Genomic DNA, 27874 nt, shown 5'->3' on the forward strand with positions numbered 1-27874 from the left:
GATAAATCTGAATGACAGGAGAGGGGACAGGCTCTTTATCTGGCAAAAATTTAATGAGGTATGTGTTTCTTTCAGCTCTTAGTGGGGATAAAACTTTCTTTGTAAAAACCCCTGAGAAATGTATCCAACTGAGGGTTGTCGGATTTACGTGGGCTTTTTTATTCATTTGCTAGCTTAAAAAAGAAAAATCAGGCCCAGCAGTCAGGTGTACCATGTAGGTGTGCAATACACCCTAGAGGACTATGAAGCTGATGAATAGTTAGCTTCCTATAATGCCAAGTACCTCATCCATGATATATAATAATACCAATTTTTTAATTCTTTCAGAAATTCCCATGTAAAGGCGCTCTGCAAAAGCAAAGAATACACATTAAAAAGCATCAAAACACTTTGGTTAGACCTCTATTTTTCTTGCTTTATGATAAATAGTTGGGAGTTTTATGATAAATAGTTGGGAGAATTACTTTTATTTTATAATTATGACGTTTCCAAATGAAGAAGGTTTGTAAGTACATAATTTGAATGTAAAATTGTGGCTTCCTCATCAATGTTCAGTCCTAAAGTATTTTTTGGATGATTTTTAAGTGTATCAGGTAAAAATAAAGAAAATAGGATTGAATCTTTAAATTAGCATGATGTCTTTGGGGGGAATAGCTAGCTAATGAAAGTCAACAGCAGCATGTCAAACAATCATTTATTGGAGCTACAGGTGGCCAGCTGTCAGATGAGTTTCCACTGAAATACTTGCCCATTTCTGAAGATCTTTTCTTTTGTTGTCTTACTCATTTGAGGTGAGGGGATCATGCTGTCATTTTCATCACTGAAACTTTTACTTACTTTTAAGCTTGGAGTGTGCCTAGGAATCATAAAAGGAATAAATCCTTGCAATTTGCCAAGAACCTGAAACCCTCACTTCTGGTAATCTGCCTGTCATTTGCAACCAGGGAGATGTTAATATGAAAGGCAGGGTTTTTTTAAAGACTTGTGAAAGAGAATAAATTCCCATCACTTGTCCAGCTGCTGTGTGCAGTCACCAAACAACTCTGAAGATACCTACACTGTTTAAAATCAGTTTATGACATTTCTGTGTTTTTGGAGGAATGCCCAAACCAAATAAATGGGTAAGCTTCTACACAAGCCATCTTATCAACTGTGTATTTCATAGTTAACTCTCCTACCATCCTCATTGCCTATTGTGATGTGTCCTATCTAGGCTTTGGTACTTACATACACTCCCTTAATTTTGTCATCTCTCTTTCCAATACAAATATATGTACTCCCACTTTCTACCATTTTGAGGTGTAGCAATGTTAACGCTGACTCTTAATATTCAAAGGGTGGTACCTATCTCCTATATTCACAAGTTAAATTACCAGATTTTAGGAATTGGATTTATCATTTCATTACATTGTCTATACCTGCTTATTCCTCTGCTGAAGCCTCATTGTGTTATCCACACTGGCCTCAGCATAAACATGTATTCTGGGGCAAGGTCAGAAGAACCAGATCTGTGAGGAAGTAGTGCACTGTTGTGAGTTAAAGCCTAAGATGGAAGGTGAAAAATACTGCAAGGACTCCCATGAAGCCTGAAGAAACAATGGTATCTTGGGGAAGGTATTTGCATGTTTGCGGGCTATTTCAGTATTAGAGCTGGTATGTCAGGGTGCTGGAGTGTGTAACTAAAGGGGCCGAATGCTGAATTGGGGTCCTTGCAGTGGTTCACTAGGTCACTCCTGTAAATGGTAGAGCTTTACCCCCTTGTTAGTCCAGATTACCTGCTAAATATAGAGACACAAGTTTCTCCCGACCCCTGTATTTATCAGCTTCATCACCACCAGGCAGAAAATGGCCTTTTCATTTTTAAGAAGGTTCTAAACAAAATCTGTCACTGACACATGGTCAACTTTCAGAACGGGATCAGAGTGAACAAAAAACTCTTCCATGTCCCTGATTGACTTGCAGTCAGTTCTGATGGGAAATAGGAATAGGATGCTTGATCTGCATGAAAACTGAGAAACCACACATGCAAGCTGTGGGCATTTCTCTGCTCAGCACATACTTGCCTTACTGCTCAGCTGCAGGCAAAAAATGTCAATGAAAAGAAACACATCAAAGATATTCCAGCTGTCTCTGCACAATCCAGCTCCATGGAGGAATGAATATTAGCTAGGGCAGGCTGGGGCTGTCATCTAGTGACAGCAGTGTTGTCCCCTGTAAAGTAGCTGGGGTTTTCTGGCAGAGCTCTGCTGTTCACTCTAAGTTTTGCTGCAGTGCTGGTTTGGCTGCTGGTACCTGACTTAGGCTAAGTGTGTCCACAGATGACTGTTGTTGCTCTTTTGGGATACAGTCAAACCACACTTACGCGTTTGTTTGTGTCTTTGCATATGTGTGAGAGCAGTTTGCTGCAGCAAATTACAGGTGGGCTAATAATAAGGGCCGCCAGCAACTCAGGATGCAGCCAAACTTTTCTGAATTTGTCTCAGAGGTACTCTCAACATCTCTGTTCAGGAATTTATTAAGGATGGTAAGAGATATTTATGGAGCTTTGATTCTGTGTTGTCACACAGGAGTGAATGATATTTTCAGGACTGAAGAATTAAGTTGAACTGAATATTGCCACTTGTAAAGTGTTAATCTCCTGCAGATTACTCATGCTGTGATGATTCAACTCTAGTTGTTGCTGCTTAGCTGACTACAAGATGATACTGTAACACCATGTCATTAATTACTACTACAATAACTCAGGAAGGCCATGGCTAAAATATTTAATTTTTACCGTTTCCTGTTTTCTTACCTCAGAAGAATAGTGTTTCAGAAGGCATTTAGGAATATTTTAAGCCCACTATCCTTCAGATTGGTTTTATTCTGTTTGCTCAAACATGCCAGTTTTTACTTGCAATTTTTAAACTAGGGTAAATTATAAATGTATCTTCTATTTTCAGTTACACTTTTTAAGTAATGGAAAACCTGTGACAAAAGGTGTGACTTGTATGGGAAATGTGCTTAGGGCCTTTTATGCATCCAAAGAGACTTGAAACATTTTGGCTTCTACAGTAGAGATGTAGTCATGAAACAACAAAATAATCATCTCCTTAATTTTGTTTGCCTGGAATATTTTTATTTCTACACCAAGAGCAAAAATATATGAGAGTAGCATAGTATAAAAGCAAATAAATGTTTCTATTTCTCTCAGAATAAGGCAGAGATAGTCATGTTCCTGATGCACAGTGCTTGCAGCATTAAGGCCCTTTGTGCTTCTCACCCCACCCCAGCAGAGGAGAGGCTGGGGGTACACAAGGAGCTGGGAGGGGACACAGCTGAGACAGCTGACCCCGGCTGACCAAAGGGACATTCCATACATAAGGCATCATGCTCCAGCCTATAGAGCTGGGGGGAGAATATGGAAGGAGGAGATGTTCAGAGTGACAGCATTTTTCTTCCCAAGTCACCATTGGGTATGATAGTGTCCAGCTCTCCTATGGATGGAACACCTGCCTTCCCATGGGAAGTGGTGAATGAATTCCTTGTTTTGCTTTCTTTATTAGATTGCCTTTATTTCAACCCACCAGCTGTCTCACTGTCACTCTTCCAATTCTCTCCCACATCCCACCCAGGGGAAGAGAATGAGTGACTGCAAAGGTCTTGGTTGCTGTCTGGAGTTAAGCCATAATAGCTCCCTTCCTGCCTTTATGTAGTTGGGGCTACAGAACAAGGCTGACAGACAAGTACAAGTGCAAAATGGATTGTGGCAGGGTGATTTCTTTGGAAATATTCTCCTTTGATTGGACTAGGGGAAAAGAACATTGCCTAGTCAAACCTGGTGTTGGTGATGACCGTGACTGAAGTGCAGTGGCAAGCTCTTCCACCAGAATGCATAAATTTTCATTTTGGGCCTGTATTTTAATTTGAAGTCTCAGTTCCATCATGTAGAATAATCAGTGGGACAAGTTGACTCCATTTTGAAGTGTTCAAATGGTTTAAAAGGTTTGGGGCTGAAGTAATTTGGAATAATATCCAGTGTTTTTCTTGCCATGTCTTGAAGAATTTTTTTAAGTAGATATGGTGAATTTTTTTTCTCATTTAATAGGAATCACAAGAAAAGACAAACTAGTCATAACTTAAATTTTTCTGAATAGTAATTTGAATTTGTATGGGATCAGGGATGCTGTTGTGTGTCTATTTTATTTTTTTTCTGAAGTACAAAATATTTAAATCAAGAACTTGGGAAAAATGAGCAGATTTCAGATGAACTGGAAAACATGGAAAAACGATAACATTTTTCAACAAGAACAGTAAAACTACATAATCAAAGGACAGCAAATTGTTATTGGCTTGAGGTAGAACTAGATAGAGCCCAGTGGTGCTTCTTAAACACCTAAACCAGAATGTCCACAACAGATTTACTTGTTTCAGATTTTACTATGTATGTTCACAGAGTGTTCATTCTGATGACTCCCGTTCCAATTAACATCTTTGTTTGTTTGTTGGGGATTTTTGGGTTTTTTTTTTGCTTAATGAATAATCTATTACTCTGGAGTTCTCCTTAGCAACACAGAACATAAGCTGTAGTTTGTTGAATGATCCTTGCAAACTCAGACCTTTCCTAGTAGCATCACATGCGTTACTTGATTTCCCTTCAGCTAAGCATGTCTTTGAAGTTTTAATGGAAACCTGCCAGAAATTGTGACAAGGTAAAGAACTGCATATTTTCAACCTCTCCCATCTCCATGCTTAATTTGTAGATAGATCATGTTTGGGCTTACAGAGCCCTTGTCTTAAAGTTTATGGAATGTGATTTGACAACAAAAATCTACAACTCTATCCCAAAGCAAGAGAGCACTGTGAGGTTAAACAAAATGTTGGAATCCCCCGAGGATACTGCCAGAAAGCAGTGAAATGGCTCAATGTTCCAAACTCAAGTTTTATCATTGTGATCTCATTGTTCTGCAGCAATGGTTGGTTATGCCCTTACCATAGGGTTTATTCACAAGCAAAAACTTGCAAATGTGTTTTGGGGAAAAAAAAAAGGGGTTGGAAAACACTAATTAAAATCAAACACTTTTAACTATGGAAAGTCTTTCTAATCTCCATCTTGTAGCTGTCTAAACTTGCACCAAAAATAATGATATTTTTGTCACCAAGGCTATTATAACTGAGATTTACACCTACCATTTTCAAAATACATAAGATCAAAATCCACCTAATTTTCACAAACACATCTATGATGCCTGAAAATTATTGTGAAGGTTTCTGTTACAGCAGATACTTTATTAGCTTTATAACTTGCTAGTGCATTTATGTAGTTCTTCTGAGAATTCATAGAGTTGTAGACCTTAGTCTTGGAAAGATTCCTGATTTTTCTTTTCTTTTTCTATACTAATCAATGCAAATGTAAACTAGAGGATAGATAGGACAGAGGAAGAAACTGAACTAACTTTAAATAAAATTAATGATATTTTTATGACATCATAAATACTAATAATCATCATCATTACTAGTCACCTCATAAATCGGATTAGGAAAATAGTGGACAAGAGCTGTGTGGATTTGAAGAATTTGATTTTGTAGACTGAGAACAGAAACATCCTTGGATTCTATCAAAAGTTCTCTTTCACTTGAAAAGGATATCATACCTATAAGATATATATATTTTTTTAAATCTTTGCGTTACTCTTGCTGCCCATGGTTTCTCAGATTTTGTTCACTTCTAGGCCAATCTCAGTAAAAAGCAGGGATCAAAACTATAATTTTTGACGATGGGATGTAAAGCAACGAAATTGCTATGTGGATAGGGAAAACGGATACCTCTTATTCTAACAGTTTCAATATTGATCTCATGAACTTGTTTATAATACACTCTCACCTATGTTTAAAAAACAAACAAAAAACTCTGTTCTGATGTTAAAGACTCAACCTTGCTTCTTGAATAACATTCATGTGGCAGGTGAGCATACAGGTTAAACTACCTTCATCTTTAATCCAAGGTACAAGGTTTTGCATTAATGATGCCAGATTTTCTTCATCATTCATTCCTAGAATGATTTTCTTTTGGAAAAGATAGTAAGAAATTCCTGACATTGTATAGGTCTTGTTTCCAAATTTTGTCTTGCTAAAGATTATCTTAATAATAATCTTCTTGAAGAAAGAGGTGTGGGACCTGCAAAAATATTCCATCAAGAAGCATCCTGATATATAAGCATTTGAGACACATGAAACCTTGTTTGTCTTAGAACTTGTGTATTAAAATAAATGTGATCTATTTATGTGTTTCAAAATAGAGTTAATTAGGTTGGTACATGAAGTATAGAAAAGGAGCATGTTTTCAGGGGACTCAGAATCCCCTTAAGCCCCTAAACATACTTGTATTTAGAATTTCTAAGTGTACCATAACTGTGCTACATTATTCTGCATGATCATTTTCCACGCAGTAGTTTGCCTCAATACACAGAATATCTGGCACTATTTTCTGATAAATTAATGGGTACAATGGCCTCAGCAGAACATTTCATTTCATATTTTCTTTCTCTGAATGTTCACAGAGAAAATATGAGATACAAAAGACCAAACTCCCCCTCATCCTGCTTTCTTCCTGAAAATATGGGAGTTGGAAATGAAGCATCAATGTGGGTGCAGTTTCAGTTCCAATTATTTTGATTATGTTCTCCCACCACTAAGGCTGAGAATAAGTGCACATCCCCATTCTTGCTAATCTGATAATTGGCACCATTGCTGCCCACTGGCACCATTGTCCATAGCAGACAACAGGGAGCCAGCTCCCATTGGACAGATCACGTTCAAATATGTGTGGAAGTGGACAGATTGCTTCCAGGGCCAGCTCTGGGGTGGAAGAATTCTAGGGTGGGTCTGAAGTCTGGGAACATAAATCTCCCTGGGTTCCAGGCTGGTTCCATGCACATCCATGGCAGGTGTGTCTGTGCTGTACTTGCTTTCAGAAGTCAGTAGAGCCTGAAGTGGCTTTCTATGGAGATAGCAATGGTCCTGCACAGCCCTTGCTCATCCCAGCCGCCTGACTGGACCCAGTCTTATTCCTGAAGAGCTACTTCAGTACACAGGCATCATCTTTCCTAGCCTTGCTGGTCCTTGATAATTTTTTGATTCATGGAATGAGTTATACTGTGGGTATATGGGACATCTCAGTTCCTATACAAAACCAGGCTGTATCCCCTGGTTGTCAGCTCAGGAGATACAGCACAGTTAGGAAAAAAAAAAAAAAAAAATGAAGTGTCCTATTTCATACAAGGGAGACCTGCTAAGAAGTCCAAGCAGAATTCATAAAGCTTCAGGCAGGGAAACGTTTGTATGAGGAGGCAGAGCTAAAAACTGAATCTGTACTATTAAAATGAGAAAAAGAAGGGGAAAAAGCATCAGATGAATGGTTTCAGTAGGCTGGTGAGAAATAAGTACGAGAATTTAACAACTTCTGGAAAGTAAGAGACAGTTAAGGCAAATGCCTCTTTTTTTTTTATATTATCTTGTGCTTTAGAGCTGGTTGACAGCCCAGAGAATTACTGGTAGGCCCAGAAGGGAAACTCTGCCTGTCTTAACTGTGACAAAATCTTTGAAAGAAGATACAGCCATAATGTCAGCATTTCCATAAAGGAGAGCAACACTCCAGAGTCCTGAAAATGCTTCAGAGCAGCTTCCCAGTGGGGCTTTGTGAGGAGTTCAAAGAGGCCATGTGAATTCACAGAAGGGAACTAGGTTGTCCTTTCTCCTTTCTGCAAGGTAGGGAGTTACCTGTTCTCCCACTGAGCCAACAAATTGCTTTTAGAGTTGAATAAATAACATGAGGGGAGGGAGGAGCATTCGGTGATGGATTTCAGTTCCTGCAAGAACAAGCACTTCCTCCAAAAAGCAGAAGATCCTTTTGGGCACAGGATCCAGGCATATGGCCATTGGCATTTTGGACTCTTGAATAGCTGCCAAATGACGTGATGGCATAGATGAAGCTTGAAATTAGTCTTTAAACCTCCTAAGAGCAACCATTGCCCTTTGAAGTAATCCTCCTTGCTCACGGTACAAGCAGAGGGCTCAGAAAGCACAGCCAAAGAACAGCCCTTCTTAGTGCTTCAGAGGCAGGAGAGAGTCCCTCTTTTCTGTTAGGTAACAGAAGTAAAATATGCCACTGTGAAAAATGCAGATCCTAGAATGCCAATGAGACTTCTTGTGGATGAATCCCATGTGGAAAGTGTTTCCTGATATCATTGTAATACCCAAGGATTCAGGCTTTGGAATCAGCCATGTATTTTACACATGAAATGGAAAAGATGTTCACTTTCAAGTTCTACAATATTTGAACCTATTTCTGCCTGACATGCACAGTCAAAATGTGTGTGACCAATAGATGAACTCTGTATTATTATATCTGTGATATCATGAATGACTGCCTGATTCTCTGTACCCTTAAAAATTATGCTAATAAAATTTTCACTGGGTAATGAAACTATTTTTCAAGGAAAGAAAGGATTGTGGGGAGAAATCATGGAGAGAAGGGTATTTTCAGCAGGTATAAAAAATTATTTATAAAGAAGACATGAGCATTTAAATTCCTGATGTGGACTTGTAGTGTTTGATCGAGGGATGTATATTGGTTACTTGCAGTGATCTATTTACCTGTCAGCAAGGACATGAACCTCAGTACAGAACAAAAACTAATATTGATGGGAAAAATTCCTAAATTTGACTTTTCTTTATTCATTTCAATTTATTTTAGGAAATGTTTTAGCGTGCTCTGTTAAAAGGTACCTCATTGATTTTTTTTTTTTTTTTTTTTCCCTCTTCTGCCTATGCCATTATGCATTCAAATACCTTGTAGTATCTACAGGCTCTTTTCTGAATCAGATTAAAGCATACCATGTTTGATGAACGTGTAAATAAAGACTTCTATTTTCACTTCTGTTTCAATCAATGTATATCCAACAAATAGGGGAAGAAAACAGAACACACTTTCCCTTCAGTTGTTCTGGGTTACCTGAAAGTTAGAGATGGAAAAACGTGTTTGAAATATCTTTTTATAAAACTGAATAAATTAAAACAATCTATCGTGCAAATTTTTGGAACAAGATGTTTCAAGGAAAGGGGAAGTAAGAAACTTAAATTCACATGCACTAATATTTTTTTTTTCTTAAATAGAGATAGATTTTTGCTGAAGCTGTTGAAGCAAGAGTATTTTACCCTCTTGTAATACTTCAAATTTTTGCAGGAAGCTAATGTATATAAAGTTTCGTAACAGTTGAGTGAAAACACTTTTTCAAAGATTGTTTGAGATGGAAGTCAAAGTAACCAACAGCTCTTTGTCAGCAATAAAGTTGCTGGGTACATAACTGTGTGAAGTCTTTCAACTGTGCATTTTATCCCCCATATTCTAGGAAAAATAATGAATTATAGAAGGCTTTTATTGCTCAGGCTTCTTTTAAGCTTTTGCAAATTCAGGGCTTAAAGTGCATACAGTTTGGCATGCTAAATATACATTTTCCTGGACTTTTGCGTATTGAAAAGGAAGATTTTTTTTCTGAGGTAACTGGAAAAACCAACCTGAAAATTGCTGTATCTGGTAGCAGTGCCTGTGGAAGCAACAGGTCACAAATGTATGTGTAGTAAGATGAGATCCATTTGAAGTGTTTGCTATGTCTATCATCTACAGAGTAGCAGGATTTCTATTTCTCAGCAAAAATTTTAATATCTAAGGCATATTCTTTTCAGGTGCTTTCTTATCTACTGTCAATTTATACCTCTGAGTGGTGGAAAACGGCCTTTATCAATGGTTAGGACAAGAAGACATTCTTTTCTCTTAAATTTTATGTACTTGTTTGCTTTTGTTTTTAGCATCTCTATTTTTTTTTTTACATTTGAAGTACACACTCTTATTTAAACATTCTTGCTTACAAACACTTTTTATTTCTTTTCAAGCCATGACTACTCAGTAAAGCCACTTCTCCAGAGAGAGGTAAAAAAACCTAACTTAAAAAAAAAAAAAAAAGAAAATAAAAGGAAAATTTATCTTCTGAACTAGCTCTTCTACAGCAGACAATTTCCTATATTACATGGATATTCTGAAAATGCAAAACAACATCAATTCAGTAATTTCTGGAGTCCAAGGAGTCCATGTCTAGCAGTCAAGAAAACACCCTTTAAAGAAATGGACAAAATCCAAATCACTATGACAGTTCTGATTTTGTAGAAGTGCAGATCTAGTGAAAAAGCCTTTTAAAAGTAATGTTTATATGTGTGAAAGAAAACCAATCAAAAATTTAAGATGTAACCTGCTTTAGTTTGGGGTTTTCTTTTTCTCATATCTATTTTTTTTTTCCTCAGATGGTAACAAATTTTTACCTGTTTTGTTCTGCCTCCCATGGCAGTTTTAAATTTGGCCCTGCCCTGCCTTTCCATCTCCTATCAAGTGCTTCCTCTCCCTTTTGCTGGGACCTAATTTTCTGCTTGAAAACAAGCTTGAAAAGAGTCCAGATGCCTGTCTATTGAAAATACTGAGACACAGGGAGGATCATCATTTCATGCAGCAGGCACTGGTCATGAACAGTGGGATCTTATGGAGTTGCTTCAGGTAATGTCCTCAAGGTTCCACACTCAGAATGGTCATTTGTCCTTACTGCAGATCATACAAGACTCACCCTTCTTCCCCCTGCAGCAAAATCAAAAAAGGATGAGGTGAACACTTGAAACCTTGCTACTTGTTCAAAGAAACCAAAACATGCAGATATTATTTTTGCAGAGGAAAGCTTGTGAATGTAGAAGAGTAAATCCCAGAGACTTGGAAAGAAGATGGCAAATGAAAGTACTCTGAATTTTAAAAATACCCTATTTTATTTAACAGCTTTAGCAATTTAAGGTGTATTTATGTTCTCAGGTTTTAGCAGAAAGTGTCTCTTCTATGAGCATTATCATTCCTGTTGCTGTAATGAGTGCCAGTGTTCAAGGTAAGGTGCAGATGCTCACCTAGGAATAGGCTGAGCACCTGGGAAGCACACAGTGAGAAACTGCCAGTTATTTTAGCTAGGGCAGCACAGCAGCTGGAAATTGAGTCAATACATTTGAGTAGCTTTGGGGATCTGGCAGCTGTGGAGGTCTCTGTGCTGGGAACAAAAGTGGTGCTATGTCCTCTGCTGACAGCACATTGCTTTTCCCTGTGGCCTCATCATTAGTGGTGTAGTGGCCAAGAGGACCAGTGGTTGGGGGACACTGCATGGGCTGGCTCTTCACTGCACCTTTTCCTTCTGCCCTTGGATGTCTCCTTTACTTGGCTTCTGCTTGGATTCTGTTTAACAAGTTTGCTTGGCTATTAGAAATTATTTGCTAAACCTAAATGCTTGTTAATATTGGTGTGTCTGTCATTCATTGGGATGTCTTGCTGTGACAACCAGTTTTACAAAACTATGAGATAGTGATCATGTTTTCCACTACCTGATATTTTTCTATTCAACACAATACAACCCTTTGTATTAAGATCAGTTTGAGGAATCTTTATAAGGAATGTCATATCAAAGTGGATTGTTTGATAAACAACCCCATAAAACAACCCCATAAAAAATGGTGAAACATTACCTCAAGATCGAAGAAAGTGATGCAGTTATTATTTTAATCTAACTACATAATTATCATTCCATGTTGATTTTTAATATTGTCTACAGTTCCCACACACCATCTAAACTGAAGAGAAGTTCAGATCCCTTGTTTTTCCATAGTCATTGGCTCTAGTTAAGGGACTGTTTAGGAGCTGATGAGCTATATTGAAGTTAATGGACCTGAAAAGGGATTGCTGTAATTTTATTGATAATGCGGAAAAAAATTAATCCTAATTTTAAAACAGCTTCCCCCAATTTAGTAAATTGTCCAAGTTGTTAGAATAACAATAGCAGTGGATTTTAGAAGAGAGTGATTTGAATCACCAAGCACAGGGAGAGGCATCTTGCTGTACAGGTGCCTACAAGTGCAGTAATTCTAAAGATGAGGGAGGAGGACAGACAGCAGTAGTTTAGAAGATGTGAAGCCTTACACCTGAAGTCCCCTTTTAAGGGCTTAACTACTAGCCACAGAATGACTCAAATGTTAAAAAGATCAAAGTTTCAGATTGTCAAAATTCAGTGTATTGATTTGGAGTAAAACTAAGCTGCAAGCTTTAAAAGTCAGCACAGGCCAATTTAAAGTTGGTGCTTTACAGGCAGCCAAGAGCAAAGAGAAGAGAGGGTGAGTGTAGCAGGTAGTTGTGTGCTGATCAGAGCCCTTCTGACAGGGGGGTGCAGGTTTGGAGCTTCTGATTTAAAGGCCAGGTGGTGTGGATGTAAGAACTTAGGGACTAAATAGAAGAGAAGAAATTCCTGTCTGGAGAGTGTGCTTGGAGAGAGGAAGAAGACAGAGGGCTTTGAGCTACATTTAAAAACAAGAATTGTATTACTTTGGAAGGTATGTGTAACGAAGCTTCTTAAAACAAAGAAATGGCATTCCTATTAAGTCAAAATGGAGTTTTATGAATGACTGGGGCTTAATTTTCTGTGGCAGGCATTATAATTACATGCTGAATACTAATGTATTAATTACTGATTGGAAGTTGGGTTACTTCTCAAATGATGGAAGAAAGAGCACAAATGTTGTTCTTTGAATTCAGAGAGAGATGAGAGGTTTGTGCAGGTGTATAACACCATAATGGTGTGTTTGCTAGTAAGATTTTTGCTAATTTTAGTGGCATTATAGCAAATGCTGCAGTATCCATATAGGAGTAAGAATAATACAAAGAACATTACCTGCTAATGTTAACTGCTTTGCACTTGTTCTCATGAGTATTTTGGATAGGCACAATATCTGGAAGCATCTGCCAACAAGAAGCACCCTAAGAAGCAAAATTCACAAACAGGATATAGAGTTTTGAACCAATTTTTTTTTTTCCTCTTTGTTTCTTCCTTGTATAGACAGTACCATTCTTTCCCCTTTCATCTTTGTGAGCTGACCACTTCTATTACTTTCTTATTTCTGCTGAGGCTGGTAAGCTGGTTTGATGCATTCAGCAGTCAAAAGTGCAGTTCTCTGTGTATTTGTGTTGGCTGACTAAGCAAAGTGAAAGAGGCTGACTGTGAAAGTGAAAAGGTGATTTACACTGGTGTCACAGTGTTGTGCAGTAATAAAACTCAGGGATTGTTGGACACACATTATATTGTACAATTATATAATTATAAACAATATAATTGGAGGCAGTTGAGCTTGAATGCAGCAGGCTGTTATTTAGCAATCATCGCTTTCAAGGCTCATTAAACACAGATTTATATAGAAAACCAAAGCTTTGCTCTATAAAGGCTAACTATGTGGTGGCATTTATTCCCCAAAATGTAATGCATAGATCTAAAGCTGTCAGCATCTATAATGGATTTACTCAGTGATTCTGAATGAGGTTTTTCAGCAGATATGACAATCCCAAGCTCTTAGCCTTTATTTGAGGCATTGTTTCTGAGAGTTTATTTGTATGTCTGGTTTGGAAGGCTAAAGAGCCTACACACACATACATCTGTCATCTTAGATTTTGAAATCTGACAAGCAGGGACACTACAGATGGTAAAGTGTTTAGAAAGGTAACAAAGATCTCTTGAAGTCATCCATATTTTGGTCTTACTTTAGCCCTTTAATATTTTGTAGTTCTGAAATGATGAATGAGTTTATGGGGAAGAAAATTAAGACGCAAAAGAACTTTGTTGCTCCTATCCTAAGGAATTTAGTTTTATTACCAGATATAAAATAAGTTTTATTTTAAAAAGTAAAGGTATAAGAATTTTATGAATTAAGAAGAAAAGCCACAGAATTAAGAACATCCTACCATGAGGAGATCTACAGCATATATGTTGATGCAGTCTGACTCAACATTTTAATAGTTGGCAGAATTTTGTAACATAAAGTTGTATTTAAATATATAAACTGAAATTTAGATGTTTAAATATTTTTATCTGTTTTTTTAAGTATCTAGAAGTCTATCTGATTTTCAAACAGAGTTGTTAAAGAGCTGTATAATAAACTAAGACAGGTACTTGAAAGGAGAGCCTGCAGACCACCTCTCTGGGTACAGCCCTGTGGGAGCACAGCTTGGCACTACCAAGTATCTGGCCCACATGTGCTCAAGACAGTTTTGCATTTGTTATCATTTCATACATGAGTTTTTAAATGCTTCATTTTAATGCTGTCGCTGACATGCAGTGTGTTTCATTTCCGTTGCTTCTCTCAGTGATCAGTGATCCACCTGACAGATGCAAGGTTCCTGTGAGTTTTGTCATGCCTCTGACTGCACAAATGCTCTGCCATGATGCAGGTGCCGCATCACTGTTTCCAGAATGCAGTACCTGACCTCAGCAGCTTGTGGCTGTCAGCCTTTTAGTAAGTTACTGCATTTTGCATCACTGGCTTTCACTCTGCTGGGTCAGAAATGAGTCTTCACAATAATTGTACTTCAATTCACCTACGATACTGGAAAATGTTAATTATTCAAGTATCAGTTATTGTAGATAGATGTTTTGAATGCATGTAAAGCATTGTGCTGTTGATACCTTTAGCAATGGTATCTTAGCCTTAGCCTTTGGTAACTGTGATGTACAGCTGTGCTTCAGAGCTGTTTTCCCTCCCCCATTTCTGACTTGTTTGCTCATTTATCTAAATGTGTTAACTTGCAGTGTTTCTCAGGATCACATTAGAGAATTAACAAGGTCCAACTTCTTGTATCATCATTTTTAAAGTTAAGAGATAAAGCATTTCAAAATGCCAGCCATAAAATTCAATGTTTCTTGGTAAGACTAATTTTTTTTGCTTTTCATTTAAAAAAAAAAAAAAAAAAAAAAAAAGTGTATTTTCTTAGGAGCCTAAGGAGCTTAGAGCAGTCTTCACTGGCTCCATTTAAAATGGTCTCACAACATTATGGCAATGGTTTAATAGAAAGGTTTTTGCTTTTTCCCCCCTCTCCTTTATGCAAATCTACTCAATCTAACTAGATAATCTTGGTAGTTGACTTGGTTTGTGGGTTGCGTTATGGCTTTGGTATCCATGGTTTTTTCAGAGGTCTGTAGATAATGAACCTTAGCTGGAAACAGTCTTGGAAAAGCTTGACCTGCTCGTGTTAATTCTGTATCTTCTGAGCACACAAGCAGTGCATAACTCAGGTCCCCAAACTTTCAATTTCTCAGTTACATTAAACTCTTTTTAAAAGAAAATACTGAGTTATGGTAATTAACATTGCCTTTTTTGTTTCTATCTAAAGTCCTCTCAGATAAATTGCCAGTGGTCTCCTGGTGCTCTGGATGAAAGAAGCAATCCTTATCTAGTGCTTTACAGAATTTCATTGCTAGAAAACAGTGCAATGTGAAAATTTATCTTGGTTAATCACTATAGTATAGTGTGCAGTCTTCTATGATTTTCAAAATATTGAATTTAGACCCCAAATCAAGAGCTCATCTTTCCACATGTTTTGACTTTGAGGTACTCTTTCCTGATGCACCACAGCTATGAAACAGGAATTGCTGTATCACAGGGTTTTATCACCCTATGGATGGCAGAAAAGAGAAGCAGCATCATGGGGATTCTCTTAAAATTTGTGTTAGCAACATCTTCCCAAGGTGCCTGGCTCCTTGGGAGCCACAGACATGGCAGTCTCCACCACAGGGATCCCACATTGTCTTTGTCTTGCGTGATTTTGCTGTCTGTGTGTCCTTCCCATGAAGGTGAGCAGCTTATTCTTCAGGACATGTAGTTTTGCTCTGCTTCTCCCATCATGGCTGGCTCATTAGGAAGCTCTGCACAGGGAAAGAACAGTAGCTGAACAAGCCTTTGTCTTTAGAGTCACTGTGATACCTGAGCCATTGTTCTTTCCTGTACTTGAAACAATAAATTAATATCTTGCCTCAGACATTAGGGAGTAATAACTTAGAGCTGAGGGTCTTTAAATTGTTACTTGCGGGAGAATTAAACAATACATAACATATATATGGTAAGTGTAAAACAACCTTAAGAGGAAAACAGAATTACACTGCATGCCAAATAGTTTGCTCACTGAGAAAAATACACTTTTTTGAAGCTTTAACTCTTTTAAGAAATTGGATATTGGTTTGTGTCACTTGCATGTTTTTCCAATTGTATTTATATCAGCTTTCATGTAGTACATTTCCTACTCTGACAGGTTAGTCCAAAGATAAAATATTCCCTATTGTAAACAGCCATATTGCAGACAAACAGCACAGAGCACAAATAATAGGATTCACTCACAGATCTTTTCCATCATTAGTATTGCATAACTGTGTTTTGTGCACTGAAAGGTGATGGTCTTTTGAAAGAAGGAAGCAAAGAGAAAATTGAGACATGAACTTCATCTTGATGTAAAAAGGAAATGCTTTCAGTTCTGTATATAAGGAAATAAGTTTGAAATTGAAAGAAGAAAAATGCTGTGTATAAAAACTGGTGAATCTTCAAGCTAATTTTTTAAAATCTAGATAAATATATGTATCAATGATGGAATATGTTGCTAATATATTTCCATTACACCAATTTTAATTCATAATTCTTCCTCTAAACAATGCAAATAGAGAGAAAGACACTATAGATTTTAAACATAAAGAAATTATGGATCTTAAAGCATTAAAAAAAATTCCTTCAGACTTTAGCAAATTTATTACAAAGATGAGATAGGTATGCCAGTGTTTATCCTGCCACTCACCTTTAAAATGTTTTCAGACCTCATAGAAATAGGCTGTGAAAGCCCTTCTCAGTCATGGCTCTTCCCATGGCAGAGCCTGCTCAAATGCCTGGGCCACCCACAGGACTTGTGCACCTTCAGGGAAATGTAGACACCCTTCTGAGATCAGCAGGGACTAAAGGAGCTGGTTTCATTTCCTATTCCTAATAGTTTCAAAGACAGAGGTTTGACTGCTTCCAAGGAACTAATGCAAATATTACTTCAAAGATATTCAAGGCACAGGAAATGTAAAGCAAAGTGAAGCATAATCCACAGGGGTGGGGTGGAGAATCAGTTTTGGGTTGTTCGTTTGAAAGTAGTGGATACATTTAATCTGAACTGCAGAGCGTTGTCCAACTGGCTCGTCTCTTTTAATTATTGAAATGCTCCCTAGGAAAACTGTTCTAATAGAAAACAAGTGCTGCAAACCAGCACAAAGGCATGTGTAACGCTTCTCTCGCATGAAGGTGTAAGTGCGTGACGAATCAATTTGCCTGCAGGCAGTAGCAGAAAGTTGATGGTCTGCATCTCTTTCCTCTTCATACCATGCAAGTATGCTGTGACAGAATTATTCCTGAGGAATTTCCTGATGCATTATAAAGCCAGACTACTGGTTTGAACCTTGCAGCATGTAACAGCGTTAGATTTTACTTTCTTGTTTGCACTTAGCTATGTGGAAACATGGTCACCACAAAACAAAACAAAACAAAACAAAACAAAACAAAACAAAAAAAAAAAAACAAAAAAAAAACAAAAAAAAAAAAAAAAAACAAAAAAAAAAAAAAAAACCCAACATGGAAATAATCACCCTTTCTCAACTCTCCCAAGCAGTTACATTTTTAATTTTTTTTCCTTCCTCTTATATCCTAAAATATTAATGGATATCATGCTAGCCCAAGGCAAGAAAAGGGGGTCTGGAGGATATAATTTGCCATTCAGGCACTGCTATTATTCTCTATCAAGTTAATGGAAGTTCTGCCACTCAACTGAGTAGAAATGGGATTGAGCCTTTTCTTACTGGTCTCATTCTGATGCAGTCGAGTTTCCTGCATCTGTACCACCAACAGAAAACAGGAAGGTCAACGTTGATAGATATTGCTTAAAAAAACAGTATCGGGTATCATAGGTTAAATTATCCTGACTTGTCTATCTTTTCATAGCCTACTCTGAAACAAGATTTCTTGTGCTGCTTAAGTGGAGTCAGTGAAACAATGTAAATCAGCAATGGTGGATTCACGTTTCGTTCTTCACTTGAGAACTTACAGTTCTGTGCACCAAAAGATGGAGATTGTGTGTTGCATCATCTCAAGTTTATATTCATGTTATATTACGGTCAAGCCAGTAGAGAGTTGAAACTGCTCTCTTTTCAAGAATATTAGCACTATAAATATATTCTGCATACCTTTATGAGTGTTGGACACCTCTAATTTCTGCTTGCTTTCTAGTGAATGCAGGCTGATAAGGAGTCTTGTTTGTCTTGCCTAATAGCTCAAGAAATTTCAGCAAAATTGCTCAAGATCTTAGGCTAAATATACAAGGACTACATACTTTGCAGGTATTATTTTTAGAAAGCTGATTTTATAAAAATGCAATGGATATAATGGTACTCTTGGCAGAAAAGAGCCCCCTCGTCTCCCTGACAGTCCTTATTGTCTCTTTTCATTTCCCTTTTCCACCCCCTTCTTTTGGTTTTAATCTGAGAGAGAAAATATGTAGAATGGAGCAAAGATGAAAAGTGGAAGTAAAGGAAGAAAAACTTGTCTTGTTTTCTGGTCTTTGAAGATTTATTCAAAGGACATCATAAGAATTTGTGCATACCAATTCTAATTTTTCAGTAATCTCTCGGAGGTTTTGTACATCTTTCTGAGATACTTCTTAGAGCCCAATGCTGGACCCCAGTGAGCACTGTATAAAGATCAAAATGAGATAAATCACTGATTGGGAAGTCAGTGATTTATCAGTTCATATTCGAATTATAAGTGAAAAGAAAGTTTGGGGATCCTAAGTTGTCTGTAGTGCTAAGCTGCTTTTCAACCTTCCCCACAGAAATCCTGTTTTTTAGCCTGTTCTAAAGAGGGCAAGACTTTATCATGACTGAAAATGTGTTGCTTCATATTCAACAGGTCAAGTTTTCTTTGGATTGAGGAGGAACGGTGGCTCATGGACATCTGATGTGATAGGTAAGTTGAATTGTATGTATCTTATAACATTATTACCATATGACAAATATTGATCTTGATTATGCTAGCTTAAGTGCAATTTATTATCTTTCTTTTTTGCATTTTCACCAGTAGCAGTGAAATGAAAATTTGCCTTTCTTTCCATTTCACCCAAATGACACTTCAAAAACAAGGTTTAAATTATTAGAAATGACAATTTTATTTACAAATAATATACCTCAGGAGCTATTTAAGGAAAAAAAAAACTAACTTCAATAAACCTTATTTCTTGAAATAAGATGTTAAGATATTCTATTGTGAAAAAGGATATTTGGGCTTATAAGAAGACAGTTCAGAAAATCTGGTGTAAGTGATGTACAGCCCATGTGCTCATACATAATAGATAATTGTTTGGATGAAGTAAATTACTTAATGGCACTGTTTTCTCTTTGGCTTTTTAATTGTTGTTCAGTGTTTAAAAAAGGGTTCCAGGCATGTCACTAGAGACTAAAATAGGGGTAGAATCTTATGTTGTACTGTTTGCTGAATTTTATTATTCACAGTAATTAATACTTGATGTATGCATCTACAGATCTGTTTGGTCTTATGAAACAGTGGTGGGACCAAGCAGGAGTTTTGCTTACCCTGAAGTATGTGAGGCTGCTCCAGTGCTAGAGAAATAGTGAAGAAAATGTAAAAGGATTTAAGGTTGCATAAGGCTCTAGAAACACTTTGTCACAGGGACATCCACCATGGAAGCGATTCCTGGAAGGGTTTTGGTAATCAGAAGCAGTTAGGCAAATGGTGTCCTACTCTGTGTCAATCAAATAGATGCATTGTAGAAAAGTGTATTTAATTGTAGAGAGTTGAGCTGAAAAATTTGGAACTGCAACTTAAAGTTGCAATAAAAATTTCTAGGTATAAAAGAACAAAAGGAAATGATAAATTGCTTTGCCATCTCTGAAAACCAGTTTAGGACACTGCCTAATGATGTCATTTTTCAAGTTGCAAGGTAACTTTTCCTGAAGTAATCTAGACAAGATATATATAAATATATTCCTGGTAGGATTTTGAGTCCTATTTACAGTATGTGTTGTTGTTTACATTAACCTTTTTTATGGTTAGGATTCAAAAATGAAGGTAGGGGAAAAAATGTCCACGCATTCTCTACTAGTTTGAACATAATGATACATTTCTGAAATTTCAATATTCATACTTCATAGTTCTCTTTTTATGAAGTTGTGTGGGGGAGAATTTTACTCCTTTCAGACTATTTTACTTTGATCACTTCATTCCCGGTATCAAATATGTTTGGGGGTTTTAACTTGCATTTTTCACTCATATTGATATAGACCATCAAAGGCAAACTGGTAGCACCAGACTAACACTGGGATGAGGAAGTGACAGTAAATTAAATGACAGGGAAGGTAAAATATATGCTAATATTTTTAGCACCAGAAGAGTGTGCCACCCAGATCTATATATCATGCATAGATGGAGCAGCTTCTAAAATGTCAGTACATTGTGATTTACAGCAGAGAAATTTGTCCTTTCCTAGATAAAATGAAGTTTAGCTTGTGTGCATGTAATACCTTGCAATTTATTATACAGGCAGGCACTTAATGTAGTCTGGGCACGAATGCCTCAAATGAGAGGTGCACTCATACTGCAGGAGTGCTTGAGAGAAATCAGTGTTACACATGTGTATGTAAATGTGGTTGAGAACACTGGATCAAATGGATATTTTTCCCATTGTTATATTGCCTTTTATCATGAAATGGAGAAATCCATTCTTGCTTGTGAGAAGCAAAAAAAGGAAAAATGGTGCTGCAGAAATATGTGGCTCTCTCCCTCCTTGCAGAAAGGGAAGGATTCATATCAGAGAACTGCATGAGCTCACCTTTTCAGTAGAGGTTTTCTTCCTGGTATTTGTGTGTGTGTATGAGTATCTGTTATGTAGCATAAAGATCAATGCATTTCATAGATAAGATCTTTCCTTAAAAGAGGAAAAATTTAAGATCTAAGAGGATAATTTTTTTCCCTCACTGTGACAGGAGCAAGTGTCCAATGTTCTGGAAGGTCTGATCCTGAGTAAATGGATTATAGATTGTACCACAGGTTTAAACCAGAAACAGTGTGACAGAATAAGAGTGTAAAACACATACAATGTTGTCCAGCCATGAACACACTGAAAGTCTTTTCATAGTAACATAATTAATGTCCTAAAATCCACCAGGAAAACAGATGTCAGCCAGTGGATTTGATGTGTATACCACTCATTATGTGGGTAGAAGGATAGTGAGACTTTTATTGTTGCAAGAGGAACAGCTGAAACTTTGCTGGAAAAGAGAGGCAAGCACACAGGCAGCTGTTTCAGGAAATGACATTCCAGCAAGCTGGAAATATGGAACTGAGAGGGAAATGAAGAGCCCAAAAGTGAGAGTTCAGTGGCAGAGGTTATATTGGGGGAGCTACAGTGAGAAGCTGATGGGGATGGGAAAAAGAACAAATACAGTTAAAAAACACCCTTCATTATCTGTGGTTCAGTACCTTGGGTTTCTCTCATTGCTAAAGTTTAGTTACTTGTTGTGATGGCAACTCCCCATCTTGATTCATTCTGCTTTAATTATCAGTTGCATGGCTTGAACACAGCAAAAGAACAAAGGAGATGAAATCGGCATCATAATGGCCAGGTTCAGACAGGTCCTCTAAGCATGGCAGAAGAGAATAAAATCTGCTGAAGGTATTTGGGAAAAGTTGCTTCTCTGTTAAGGAATAATGCCAGTAACTGGTGTATAGAGAAAATGAAGGAGCACCATCCACATGTAGTTAAAAAGTACAGGAGAGGTAAACTGTGCTGTGAACATGCATGAACATATGTGTAAAGTCAAGTAAACTCACCTTTAAAAATTAGTCATCATATTGCTTTGCTTTTAAATTAATTATTATAATTATTTAGTACAGTGATACCATTAAGTATGGTTCAGCAGTCATACATTGGATATGGTTCCCCCCTAGAGATGAATTTGGAGTTGAAAAAAATTGAAAATAAACTTTCAGTAGAGACAGAGCTGAAAATGAAGCTATTTCTGTTCTGACAGCATTGTTTCTAATAGAGGGTACTGCAATATGCAGAGGCTCAGAAAGATGTCAGTGAAAATAACAACCTGACATTATATGTGCAGTAAATACTGAAGAGTAGAGGGTGGTTTATTACTTTTTTTTTTTTTTTTTTTACATGTGGGTTGTTTGTTTCGGTTTTAGTTCATGCTAATCTGTTTGATAGCTCATTATCTTTCTCCTTTGGTTTCATGGCAGTGTACCAGTTTATGTTAATGGCTGTTTCTTTATCCAGTCTCACAAGGTCATAATTTGAAAATGGTAACTTAGGGCAGAAGTTTACATAAGTTAGTATCTCTTTTCATTTAATATGGCCACACTATCAGACTGGCTACTTAATCAGAGTTCGCGACAACAATAACAAAAGAAAAGCAGACAAGAAAAAAAAAAAAAAGAAAAGCAGACAAAAGAAAAAAATCATGACCAGTGAGGATTTGGCCAGTTAAAGAAAAGCAAAAGCACTTCTTCATCTCAAAAAACCTCCAGAGCTAGAATTGGCACCAGTATACTCCCTGCTGCAAATATCGAGGTACATGGGTCTTAAAAAGTTGTATTGTTGTAAACACTGGACTACGTGCTTTAAAAAATGTGTGGGTGGATGGGAAGTGGAAATGGTTGCTGAATTGCTCAGGTGGCTGTGAGCAAGGATATGATTTATATGACAAATGTTGGCCGGCTCTTGGATATAAGTGAGGAATCCTTACTCCATGAATGAGCCACACAGTGTTGGCTGAGTTGCAATGGCAGGAAACTCACTGTCAGACCTCGGCTAAGGTCAGGAGCCATAGTGTCAGCTCTCACTCCATTTATTGAGCAGAACTGAAAAACAGTAAGACCTCACCAATTGCTCTTGTGCTGTAGTATTGGAAAAGAGGAAGAGTGGAGAGCAGAAAGAAAGAGAAAAATATATAAAGTGATTCTTGCATGATTGGGTTTGTGCATGAAACTTTTGTGCGTTTTCTCAGCAGTATCTCATCCTGTGGAATAACATACTAAGCTAGATGATCGTCAGCCAGGAGGGATTCCTTGCTATTCTTCCTACTTTGTGGCATTAAACATGGATTTTGGAGCAAGGCCAGGGTTAGATTTTAATAAACACGTGGAATTGTCTGTATTTTCTACAATGAGGGCATCTACAGTACTTTTGTCTCTCATCATGTTGTCTAGGAAGGCATATTTGACTGTGGCTTTTCCCTGCTATACTATTCCACATTTGTTATACTCTTCCACTCCTGCACTCAGATCTACACATGTAGCAATATTTGTACTGTACTGAATTAGCAAGAGATCTTCTATGGAACTTTGGTGTCTCCTCTAGCAGTAATTTTAAAGGGAAAAAAAAACATCAAATCTTACTACAAATTGATTATTTCATTTCCTACTAAATTCACCACAGAGCAAGAGAAATCTTCCTGAATAGTGGAGATAGTGTATTTCACCTTTTCTCAGTCCCCCCTCTGCTGCCTTGCTACTGTGGTTATTCTGAAGATCCTCTGAGTTTGGCTGGTTGCTCATGCCACTGCTCAGTGAACCAGAAGGCTCTCATTCTTGAGACCTTAGTGAGACTTAAATATGTGCTGAAATGCCTTTTTCTGAACAATCACACAAGCATGAGCAAAGATTATAATGTGGACTTAACTGTTATCATAAAATTTAACTTTGTGTCAAATATTCTGGTTTTGAAAATTGAGTATGTTTTAAAAGCTCTAGCATTCATTTACACATACATGTCCCATGTATATATACATCATGAGGAAATGTCATTTTACAAGTTGCTACCACCACTTGATCATTATCCTTCTTCTGCTCTTTCTTTAGTTCATGGTAGGAAAAAAATGTCATGTGCTATGACATTTTGGTGTAATTTGAGAAATCAGAGTATACAAAACAATATATGACTTACTTTCTGTAACTGCATTGAAATTTGCTTTCTGCAGCTAGGGAAGAAGAGAGCAACTGTGGGAGCATATGTGTTTGAAAATGTGTAATTTCACAGTGTGGCAGATTTGGCATGTAACAGGAGGGTCTTTTCCCAGAGTGGTTGTTCTTGTGAATAAGGCTTTCCTTGACCTGCTGCTTCTCTTGAATGCCAAGTCACTTTTGCAAACCTCAGAGTAAGGGATGGGGGAACTGGAAGCTCAGGTCCTTCTGAGCTTGTGGCATTTATATTGTGAGACAGTTGAGATCGAGTTCATTTTGCTAAGATGCTCACCCATAATGGATCTGTCACAGAGACTTGACAACATATTTGTATCCATTTTGGACAGCATTTGCTGCTCAGCTCTCTCCCTGTGAAAGTTTTCAGCAGACCACTCAGATTTACTGTTAGCAACCCTTCCTCTCCCCCTCAGAATACAGCTATCCTTTCCACAGGTTGGAATCACCTGATCATCCTTCCCATAGGCTTAATAGTCATCTGTTCCAGCCATGCGTTACCTTTGAATTGGTAGAGAATTTTGAATTTGAGAGCATCTCTCAATTTGATCCCCATTTTCTGTGTTCAGCTGGCATAAAGATGGCCCAGCCAAATAATGAAAAAATTGTATTTTATGTCAGAAACTCTATTGGTTTTTTTCTCTGGAATTCAAAATTTGCTTGATTTTCTGGTTTATCTGTAATTTTCAAAGAGTTGCTGGTTTGTTTCTCATGTAAATATGTGGCAGGGCTGGTGGAAAGGAAAATAATGGTATCTCATAAACTGAAAATCTGACTTTCCTGCCAACTGTGTCTGGGAAACTAAGGTATCTTTCAGGGACTGGAGCTGCTAACAAATGGAGAAATAAATGACTGCTTTTTTGTATCCAACCACTAATGCTGAAATTATGCAAGTGTATTTAACTCCAAGTTCTGAATCAAAATTGGGTGTCTTATCCTACTGAAGACTTAGTTGAATCTGAAATATAATTTCAGTCTTTGTGGCACAAGAGGATATTTTACCCTCTCCCTTTCTCGTCCCCCAGCAAGAGAATTTTTTCCAGTTCAAATCACTGAATAAACCTGCAGGAAGGAAGACATCCATTTCTAAATATAGTAAGCTGAGCTATAGGCATTACCAAGGCCTGGGGAGACAAGTGAAAATGAAACCACTGACTCTTCTCTACTAATTCATCCCCTGGGTCTCTACTTTCCCGATTTCTTTTTCTTTCTTCCTTCCTCTCCTTCTTCTCTGCTTTTCCCCTTCAGTGCTGCTTTTTCCTTAACAATAGTTATATAATGCCGTCTTTCCTTTGGAATGCATCCTATATAGTTTAACTTATACATGTATTAGATCTGTTCAAATCCATATCCTTTCAGTTCAGAGACCTTTTCAAAGCTTGAGTTCAAACAAGCAGTGGTTTTCCCACTCGCACTCCAGAGAGGGCCAGCTCTCAAAGCATTGCCCGGGTTCCAGGTCAGTGCATAGAGTTTAGGTTTAATAGCATGTCCTAGTATTTCCCTTCTTCAACCTACACAGCCCTATCTCTAATAAGACAGCATCTAAACTGCTCTTTCTGTGTTTCCTGAGGCAGATAGAAATAATAATACTGGTCAAAGGGTAATGCTTGAAGGCACATTTCTTTTAAAAACAGACACAAGTTCAATGAATTCTGCCACCAAAGTGTGGCAGTTGTAACTATCAAGAGAGAGTGAAGCTCACTTCATTCTCAACAAGGTCCATTTAGCAAAGCTGATCTTTTTCACTGGTGGAACTTACTGCAATAAATAAATAAATTCTGTATCTGGTGCTTCTTTGTGGCATGTCTTTTTTTTTTTTTTTCTTTTCAGCACTCTCTCCTAAAGCTGTCTATGGCTTTCTGATACTTGCTGTTCGTCTTCCATTACCTCCCCCTGAAAATGCATGCGGGAGACAGCCAGAGCACTTGACAAATCCACTGCTCTTTAGAGACCTTTCCAGTACTTCCAGTGTGCACGTTAATTGTAAAAGCCAAAATGAAATACCTTGGGCTGCACTGACCTCATAATCTGTTTTTTAAATAGCATCTCCATTCCATAAATCCTCTTAGAAATAAATTAAAAATGCCTGTAGAAGAGATATAGCCTGAATGTAATAATTAAGCAGGTGCTAAGAAGCAGCCTATTATTCATATATCTGGGTTTTGTATGATAAAAATATTTCTAGAAAGTTATTACTGCTTAGAGAGAGACTTGATTGATCACCATCTCCAGCTGCCCAAGCACAGAATTGAGTAATTGGAGAAAAATCTTCTGAAAGGGACCAATCATCATCAGAGCAGAAGTTTCCTTCTAATGAAATCAGTTTTAGGAGTGGCTTCTTCCTTGCTAGGCAGTACCACTTATATTTTTGTCCAAATGAACCCTGAATGAACCTTGAAGGTGTAAAAACCTTCTTTGAGTGAAACATGTAGGTGAAATCAGCATTGCTTCTATACCAGTGCCACTTAAAATCCATTTTTAGTTATGCCTAGAGGATAAGAGGTATTTAACCACAAGCCTGTGGTTAAGCAGTGGTCCATCAGAAACTGTTGGTCACAGATAATTCAAACTGAAGATTATCAGTCGAGTCCAACCTTGCAAATGAGCAAGCATGCAAAAATTCTGATGCCAATTTTAAAATGGAAAATAGAGGCAAAGCTAGGACATTTATGTGTGGCAGTGTGGCAGTAAATTCAGATATTTAGCAAGCAACTTCAGTAGTAAGTTTACTATTTTCTACATAGGGAAGGTAGCCAACTGGGATTTTTATTTTGTTTGGGTTTTTATTTTTTTCTCTTCCTAAACTGCTTCTCATGAAATTATGATCACTTGCAATTTGGGAGCAGAAATACCACATAGGGAATAAAAAGCCTCAGCTGCTTTTTCAAAATGAAATAGCTGTGTCTGCTGGCTCTGTGTGTGCTGTGCTGGAGAGAGAAGAGGCTGGAGCCTGGGTAACATGGGGTTTCCCAAAAAGTCGGTGGCTGGAGAGATTTCAAATTCTTAATTGTCTTCAGAATAAGACCTTTATGCATGGGATTGACAAATATTACTTTAAACATGTGTGTGAAATCATGACAGCGTCACCGGAGAAGGACCTTTCTGACGGCTGTGGTTGCGCTATCACCCGTCAGCCATGTGTCCCAGCTGCTGGATTAGCAGCAATTTGGGGCAGATAAAACGTGAGCCATTGTGTTTTGTACTGTGGCTGGCACAATGAGGCCCCACTGCTACCTGGCTCTGCTGGGCACTGTCAGTCTGGGAGCATTATAACAGCTAGGAAATTTGTAAAATGCACAGACAAGATGTTCAGATAAAAAGGGTACTGGAGCAGTGTGAAATTGAAAAAGCTTTTGAGAGATTTTTCACTTAAACATTTGCTACTCTTCTGTGTTGTTTGCTATTCTTCTGTGATGTTTCATCCTCCCAAAAATGTACTTTCTCATAAAAATAAAAAGTATGCATTTCTTTCTTTCTGTAGAGAATAAACATGAATGCAAAGTCACAGTCAGGCCTCATTCAAGGTGGATATTTTTCCCCCTTCCAATTTTCACATTGTTGAAGACATCATTTTTGTTCAGTATTATGCAATGTGTTAAAATCAACAAAAAAGAACGACCTTAGGGCATTTTTGATTTACGAAATATATCCTTTGAGATTTTTTTTTTGGTATCTAGTTATAGGATTCTCCATTTTAGGAGTGGAGTTTCAAACACTATAGAAGCCTTTTTTTTTTGTTTGATTTTGTATGAAAGTAAGAGGTGGAAATTTCAAGATGGTGTTTAAATTACTCCAATGCCTCTTTTAAATCTTGAAATATTTAAGATTGTCATCAGTACGTTAATGACCTTCTTCCTTTTGAAAATGTTGCCTTTACTTATAAAACAAGAACTCAGTATTTTTTTATTGTTCAGATTAGCTTTTGCAAAAA

At 37.4% G+C, this 27874-nt stretch overlaps 1 protein-coding gene across 8 annotated transcripts in view; it reads left to right on the forward strand.

The window, feature by feature from the left end:
- LOC128803471 (poly(rC)-binding protein 3-like) overlaps nt 1-27874 on the forward strand; it is a 501238-nt gene that overhangs the window by 180057 nt on the left and 293307 nt on the right. For all 8 annotated transcript variants that reach the window (XM_053970572.1, XM_053970580.1, XM_053970555.1 and 5 more), the window contains exon 3: nt 18853-18909. The gene's annotated coding sequence lies outside the window, so the exon portion shown is untranslated. The remainder of the gene's footprint in view (nt 1-18852; nt 18910-27874) is intronic.

The sequence above is a fragment of the Vidua macroura genome, chromosome 1, assembly GCF_024509145.1.
Source record: "Vidua macroura isolate BioBank_ID:100142 chromosome 1, ASM2450914v1, whole genome shotgun sequence".
NCBI classification, from domain to species: Eukaryota; Metazoa; Chordata; class Aves; order Passeriformes; family Viduidae; genus Vidua; species Vidua macroura.